The 6,779-nt window shown below is 36.9% G+C and overlaps 1 protein-coding gene across 6 annotated transcripts in view; it reads right to left on the bottom strand.

The window, feature by feature from the left end:
• The window catches only part of LOC135218247 (adipokinetic hormone/corazonin-related peptide receptor variant I-like), a 206,535-nt gene extending 205,523 nt beyond the window's left edge, over positions 1–1,012 (bottom strand). For 2 of the 6 annotated variants that reach the window (XM_064254414.1, XM_064254431.1), the window contains exon 1: positions 431–963. The gene's annotated coding sequence lies outside the window, so the exon portion shown is untranslated. Of the gene's footprint in view, positions 1–430 lie in introns of all 6 variants that reach the window. The other 4 variants (XM_064254458.1, XM_064254448.1, XM_064254423.1 and 1 more) reach the window with 3 other exon arrangements.
• Between the last annotated feature and the right edge of the window lie 5,767 nt (positions 1,013–6,779).

The raw sequence follows: 6,779 nt of genomic DNA, 5'->3' as shown, positions 1-6,779 counted from the left end.
GTACTCTATTAATCCTGCTCGAATCTAACTGAGATGCTGACTTCGCAAAAACCGGATCTTTATCTTTTTTTTTTTTTTTTTTAATCTACAGAACAAGGAAACGAAGCAAAGATATAACACGTAAAATACAGATAGATGCAAACTAAAAACCTTTAAATCTATAGATTAAAAAGGGGCAGATTAAGAGGTCATATAATGCCACCCTTCTGTCGCCCGTAACAACAAAGGTTGGTAGAGCGACCGACATTTTAATTACATTCCAAATAGCTACTCCCCGGTGCAAGGGCCCGAGTTGGCACAAGACCACCTCGAACTATTACAAACAATTATAAAAAGTCAAAATGCAAAGTGAAACCGTCATTCCTGCCCCCACCCCCGGCCCAACACCTCCCTTTTTAGGCACTTTTTAATGGCATTTCTTCGAACTTACCTTGGAGAGAGAAAGAGAGAGAGAGAGCGAGAAGCACAGCTTTCGCAAACGACTCCGACAAAAATGTTTAAACTTCACACACACTAAGATCTGTCGCTTTTAAAAGAATTAAAAATATTTAGTTCCACAAGAATAACTAGAAGTAGTATATCCCTTCAGATGACAAAGTTATCACAGCTCGCCTTTCTACATAATACACACACACACACACTGTTCTTTTTTTTGTTTTTGTTAATGTTTTGCGCAGTGGCGCTTCTAATATTTCATCTCGTTTTCTAACATCTAAAAAACTACATTCACGTAATTTCTATTTTTCCAAGAACGATCTCTGGCGCTTCTTGGCCGTTCCATACCATAAGATACTGTTGATTAACTTAATTTGCTTCTTTTAAAAAAGATGTGGGAGGTTTAGAAGCTGCGAAAGCTTCGGTGATGTGAGAAAACAAAATTAGGAGGAGCGTAGGGGACACAGGGGAACTCACGCCACACGACCGCTCAGCACCGAGTCCAGCCTTCGTCTGCCTCGGCTATGGAGTATGGACGTTGAGTCACAGACACAGGGTGAGTGGGCGGGGCTTCGGCCGTAGTTCCGATTTCGAAAACATTTTTTGTTTTTTTTGTGTGTGCACATTTTCAACATTTTTTGACCCACCGGCCTTATTGACAGCCTCGTAACTTTATATGCGAATTACGATGTTTTAACAGAGGTCTGGTATTGTTTGTACAACTTTATACAAATGCTGTATGAGTGAAAAATTAAAATGCATCCGTAAGAAGACTTCGCGATTATGAATGGAGAGCTTAGCATCTTCCGACGCTGTTGATACAATAGGTCAAAGCTGTGTACATCTGATTCTTCACATCACAAATATTTACTTCGTCTCTACGGAGTAGAGACTAATAAAGACGCACGCACTCACACACACGTGTGCCGGAGAGTCTGTATGTCAGGTCTGAGGACGTCTCAAGGTTGTCGTAAAACCAGTGACAGATATTCAAATTGTATCTGCTCTCTTCTTGGTGTGATATTCATGAGCATTAACACAAAGTTATATAAGACGAAGATTATATATATATAAATATATATATCTATATATATATATATTTTATATACTTTATATCTAATTTTTAATGCCTAAAATATATATATGTATATATTTTATATATATATTTATATATATATATAATATATATATATATATATATATATATATATATATATATATATATATATAAATGAATACATATAGCATAAATATATAATTTTATTTTTTCTATACATAATACATATGTACATATATAAAAATATATATATGTATATATATACAACACACATATATATATATATATATATATATATATATATATATATATGTATAATATAATCTTCGCCTTATATAACTTGGCGTTAATGCTCATGAATATCACACCAAGATGAGAGGCAGATACAATTTGAATATTTGTCGCTGATTTTACCACGGGTCGAATCAAATGAAAAGACGCGATTTTTAACTATTATTATATTGCAAACCCAGCACAGCAGCCTACATGTTGACGACATCAACATGAAGCCCACGTGATGGAAATCAATAAGGCATCAGATACAACTGCATTAAGCGGAACAGCGGAGTGAGATCCTCGCAGGATATTAGATCAGGAGCTTAATTAGCAGATGACAAGTCCTGTAAATCAACGAGAGACGGGAAAAGCAGCCTTCCGATTCAACTGCTTGAGAGCTCTGGAAAGCTTTGCGAAGGATGCTATTTGTAAGAACAAACAGCTGTTTGAAAGAACAACTCATTGTTTGCATGAACAAACAGCTACTTGTAAGAACAAACAGCTGTTTGTGAGAGCACTGAAACAGTTGAAAGAACAAACAGCTACTTGTAAGAACAAACAGCTGTTCGTTAGAGCACTGAAACAGTTGCAAAAACAAATAAGTGTTTGATAGAACAAATCATTGTTTGCATGAACAAACAGCTATTTGTAAGAACAAAGCTATTTTTAAGAACAAACAGTTATTTGTAAGAACAAACAGCTATTTGTAAGAAATCACAGCTGTTTGTGAGAGCACAGAAACAGTTGTAACAAGAAATAAGTATATGAAAGAACAAATCATTGTTTGCATGAACGAACAGCTGTTTGTGAGAGTATTGAAACAGTTGTAAAAACAAATAAGTATTTTAAAGAACAAATCACTGTTTGTATGAACAAACAGCTATGTGTAAGAATTATCTGTAAAAAACAAACAACTGCTTGCAATAACAAATAACTATTTGTAAGAACAAATAGCTGTTTGCATAACAAATAGCCATTTTAAAGAAGAAAATGCTGATTGGAGAAACAAATAGTTGCATGCATGAACAACTAGCTATTTCTCAGAACAAATAGCGCAGCAAACTATTTGTAAGACCAAATAGCCAATTGTCAGAACAAATAACTATTTTTGAGAACAAACAGCTTTTTACAAGAACAAATAACTATTTTTAAGAACAAACAGCTTTTTGCAAGAACAAATAACTATTTTTAAGAACAAACAGCTTTTTGCAAGAACAAATAACTATTTTTAAGAACAAACAGCTTTTTGCAAGAACATAATTCATATTCTTGTGCTGGTGAGGCAGTGTGTGTGTTTAGTATTTATTCATACAATATGAATTCGTGTATACGTATGCAAATTTCCCCCCCTTGACTTTCCTCACCTGTTATCTCTGTACGTTGCATATTCTGTTTCTCAGAATCTCAATTTACCGTTTTCGCTTACTCGGGGAGTAAGCCTACAAACTACATTGTTGTAGTTGTTGTTCTTGCTGTTGTTGTTCTTGTTGGGGGGGGGGGGTGTTTCTGAAAAAGGCGTTTCGCATTTAGTTAAAGACTATATAAAAAGCTAAAACGGCGAATAATTTGACAATAATGATATTCGAGAGAAGATTATATCTCTTTATAATCTTCCAATAAAGATTATATCTATCTATAATCTTCCAATCAAGATGATAAGTCTTTATCATTCTAAAATCGAGATTATATCTCTTTATACTCTTCAAATCAAGGTTACATCTCTTGATACTCTTCAAAAGAAGATCACATCTCTTGATACTCTTCAAAACAAGATTAGATCTCTTTATAATCTTCAAATCGAGGTTACATCTCTTTATCCTCTTCAAATCACGATTACAACTCTTTATAATCTTCAAATCAAGATTAGATCTCTTTATAATCTTCAAATCAAGATTACACCTCTTTGTAATCTTCAAATCAAGATTACATCTCTTTATAATCTTCAAATTAAGATTACATCTCTATCATCTTCAAATCAAGATTATATCCTTTTATACTCTTCAAATCAAGATTACATCTCTTTATAATCTTCAGATCAAGGTTACATCTCTTTATTATCTTCAAAACAAGATTACATCTCTTGATACTCTTCAAAACAAGATTAGATCTCTTTATAATCTTCAATTCGAGGTTACACCTCTTTGTAATCTTCAAAACAAGATTACATCTCTTTATAATCTTCAAATCGAGGTTACATCTCTATCATCTTCAAATCAAAATTACATCTCTTTATACTCTTCAAATCAAGATTACATCTCTCTATACAATTCACGAGTCAAGATTACAACTTATCAGGACATAAACGGCAAGAATGAGAAGAGTTTAATCTGGGTCAGAGCAGATTATTAAGCCGTGACACCTTTCCGCTCCAAAGGCGGATTAGCAGACCGATCGGAATATTAATTTGACAGGGGCAGAAGCCACACCGTCAGCCGACCTCGGAACTACTCAAGGGGAATCTCTCCTCTTCTGCAAAGTGGTTACTACAATTCTCTCTTCGGGAGTCTCTCTCCCGGAATCTCCTCTTCTCTGAAGCGATTACTGCAAGTCTCTCTTCAGGAATCTCCTCTTCTGCGAAGCGATTACTAAAAGTCTCGCTTCGTGCATCTCTCTTCCGGAATCTCCTCTTCTGCGAAGCGATTACTACAAGTCTCTCTTCAGGAATTTTCTCTTCTGCAAAATGGTTACTACAAGTCTCTCTTTGTGAATCTCTCTTCAGGAATCTCCTCTTCTGTGAAGCAATTACTATAAGTCTCTCTTCAGGAATCTCCTCTTCTGCCAAGTGATTAAAGTCTCTCTTTGTGACTCTCTCTCTTCAGGAATCTCCTCTTCTGCGAAGCAATAACTGCAAGTCTCGCTTCATGTATCTCTCTTCAGGAATCTTCTCTTCTGTGAAGTGATTACTTCGAGTCTATCTTCAGGAATCATCTCTTCTGTGAAGTGATTCCTTCAAGTCTCTCTTTGTAAATCTCTCTTCAGGAATCTCCTCTTCTGTGAAGCGATTACTATAAGTATCTCTTTATGAATCTCTCTTCAGGAATCTCCTCTTGTGTGAAGCAATTACTATAAGTCTCGCTTCGCAAATCTCTCTCTCTCTCTTCAAGAATCTCTTCATCTGCAAAGTGATTACTATAAGTCTCTTTGCAAATCTCTATCTCTTCAGGAATCCCATCTTCTGCAAAGTGATTAGTATGAGTCTCTCTCTCTCTCTCTCTCTCTCTCTCTCTCTCTCTCTCTCTCTCCTGGGATCTCTTCTTCGACAAAGTTATTATCATAAGTCTCTCATCAGGGAGCTATTCTTCTGCAAAGTGATTACTATAAGTGTCGCGACTCTCTCTCTCTCTCTCTCTCTCTGTCTGTCTGTCTCTCTCTCTCTTCAGCAACGGGACCAACGGCTTTACGTGACTTCCGAACCACGACGAGAGTGAACTTCTATCACCAGAATTCACAGTCTCTTTGCAAATATTTTTCTCTATTCAGGATTCTCTTTTTATGCAAAGTGATTATACTATGTCACTCTTTGCGACTCCCTCCCTAATCAGGAATCTCCTCTTGAGCAAAGTGATTACCGTAAGCCAGGTCACACACGTGCGCGCAAATCGCGCAGTCCAAATAAAAACAACGACGAAGATTACAGTCTTTTCTCAATGAAGAGGCTTACTGTCGGACGCTATTGTCTCCCACGAAACCGGAATGTCCATCCTCCTACGATTTATAATCTCTCACGCACAATCGTCTGCTGCATTGTCTGCTAGAAGCATGAATGCTCGCTCGCGCCATCTTTCACCTTGACGTCAGAAAGTGATTTGAAATAACAGCCGAGTAACACGAGTTCATCTTGAAGCCGCAGATTCATCCGATGATATGTTCAGTTTTCAAAGACCAGGACAATTTTTTTTTTATAGCTAGGATCAACGTCATACGAGAATTACGGTAGATTAGGAGTGTGTTTGAGATCGATTTTACATTGCTATGCTAAGTTTCTTTAATCCTACCAGAGAGAGAGAGAGAGAGAGAGAGAGAGAGAGAGAATTTATCATCATCTAGCCAATAACCTATCATAGTTATATATAATATATATATATATATATATATATATATATATATCTATATATATATATATATATATATATATAGAGATAGAGAGAGAGAGAGAGAGAGAGAGAGAGAGAGAGAGAGAGACTTTATCATCTAGCCAATAATCTACCATAGCTTTTATACAATCATTTCGAAGGTAACGCTGGCTGTACCAGAAATTCCGTTACATCACTTGGATTCCTTTCTGGCATTTCAAAGTCTTCAACTGCAGACCTGGTGGCCCGCGCAAACATTTTACCGCAAATATTTACGTTGAACACTTAAATTGTACAACTCAGCACCAGATGGCATTGAAGAAAACGCACATATTAATTTGTTGATTCAAGATGGCCCCTTTCTACGTAAGTAACGACTCTCTCTCTCTCTCTCTCTCTCTCTCTCTCTCTCTCTCTCTCTCACCCAAGCTTCCTTACTTCTGCTTGCCTTCCTAATACAGGTTCTGAAGTCATCATCCTCAGATATCAAGCGAAATGCTTTCGGATCAGACGACGTTTTCAAGTTTTTTTTTTTTTTTTTTTTTTGTTTGGCTTTAGTTTCTACTGTAAGTGGGAGCGTCTAAAAAAACCCCAAGACTTAGCATTGGCCAACGGGACACTACCCCCTATCCTCGTCTCTCACTTGGGGGATCTTGAGATCGACCCCGATGTTCGCATAATGGGAATTACAAGAGGATTAACCTACTATAGTAGATTCACATCAACCGTGAATTTGATGTCTAGGGCAGTCCCTTACGACGCTCCTGATTGGCCGTTGATAGGCCAATGACATGGCTGGAAACCCTCAGTATCTCTCAAGAGTTCACATAGGTACGATCTATGTTCCACCTCTCCTGAAAGACGTATACCTCAGGAGAGATGGAACATACATCCTGCTTATGTGAACTCTCGAGAGAGACTGAGAGTTTTCAGCCCTG

Source organism: Macrobrachium nipponense, chromosome 19 (genome assembly GCF_015104395.2).
Source record: "Macrobrachium nipponense isolate FS-2020 chromosome 19, ASM1510439v2, whole genome shotgun sequence".
NCBI lineage: Eukaryota > Metazoa > Arthropoda > Malacostraca > Decapoda > Palaemonidae > Macrobrachium > Macrobrachium nipponense.
This window is presented reverse-complemented; position numbering and strand designations above follow the sequence as displayed.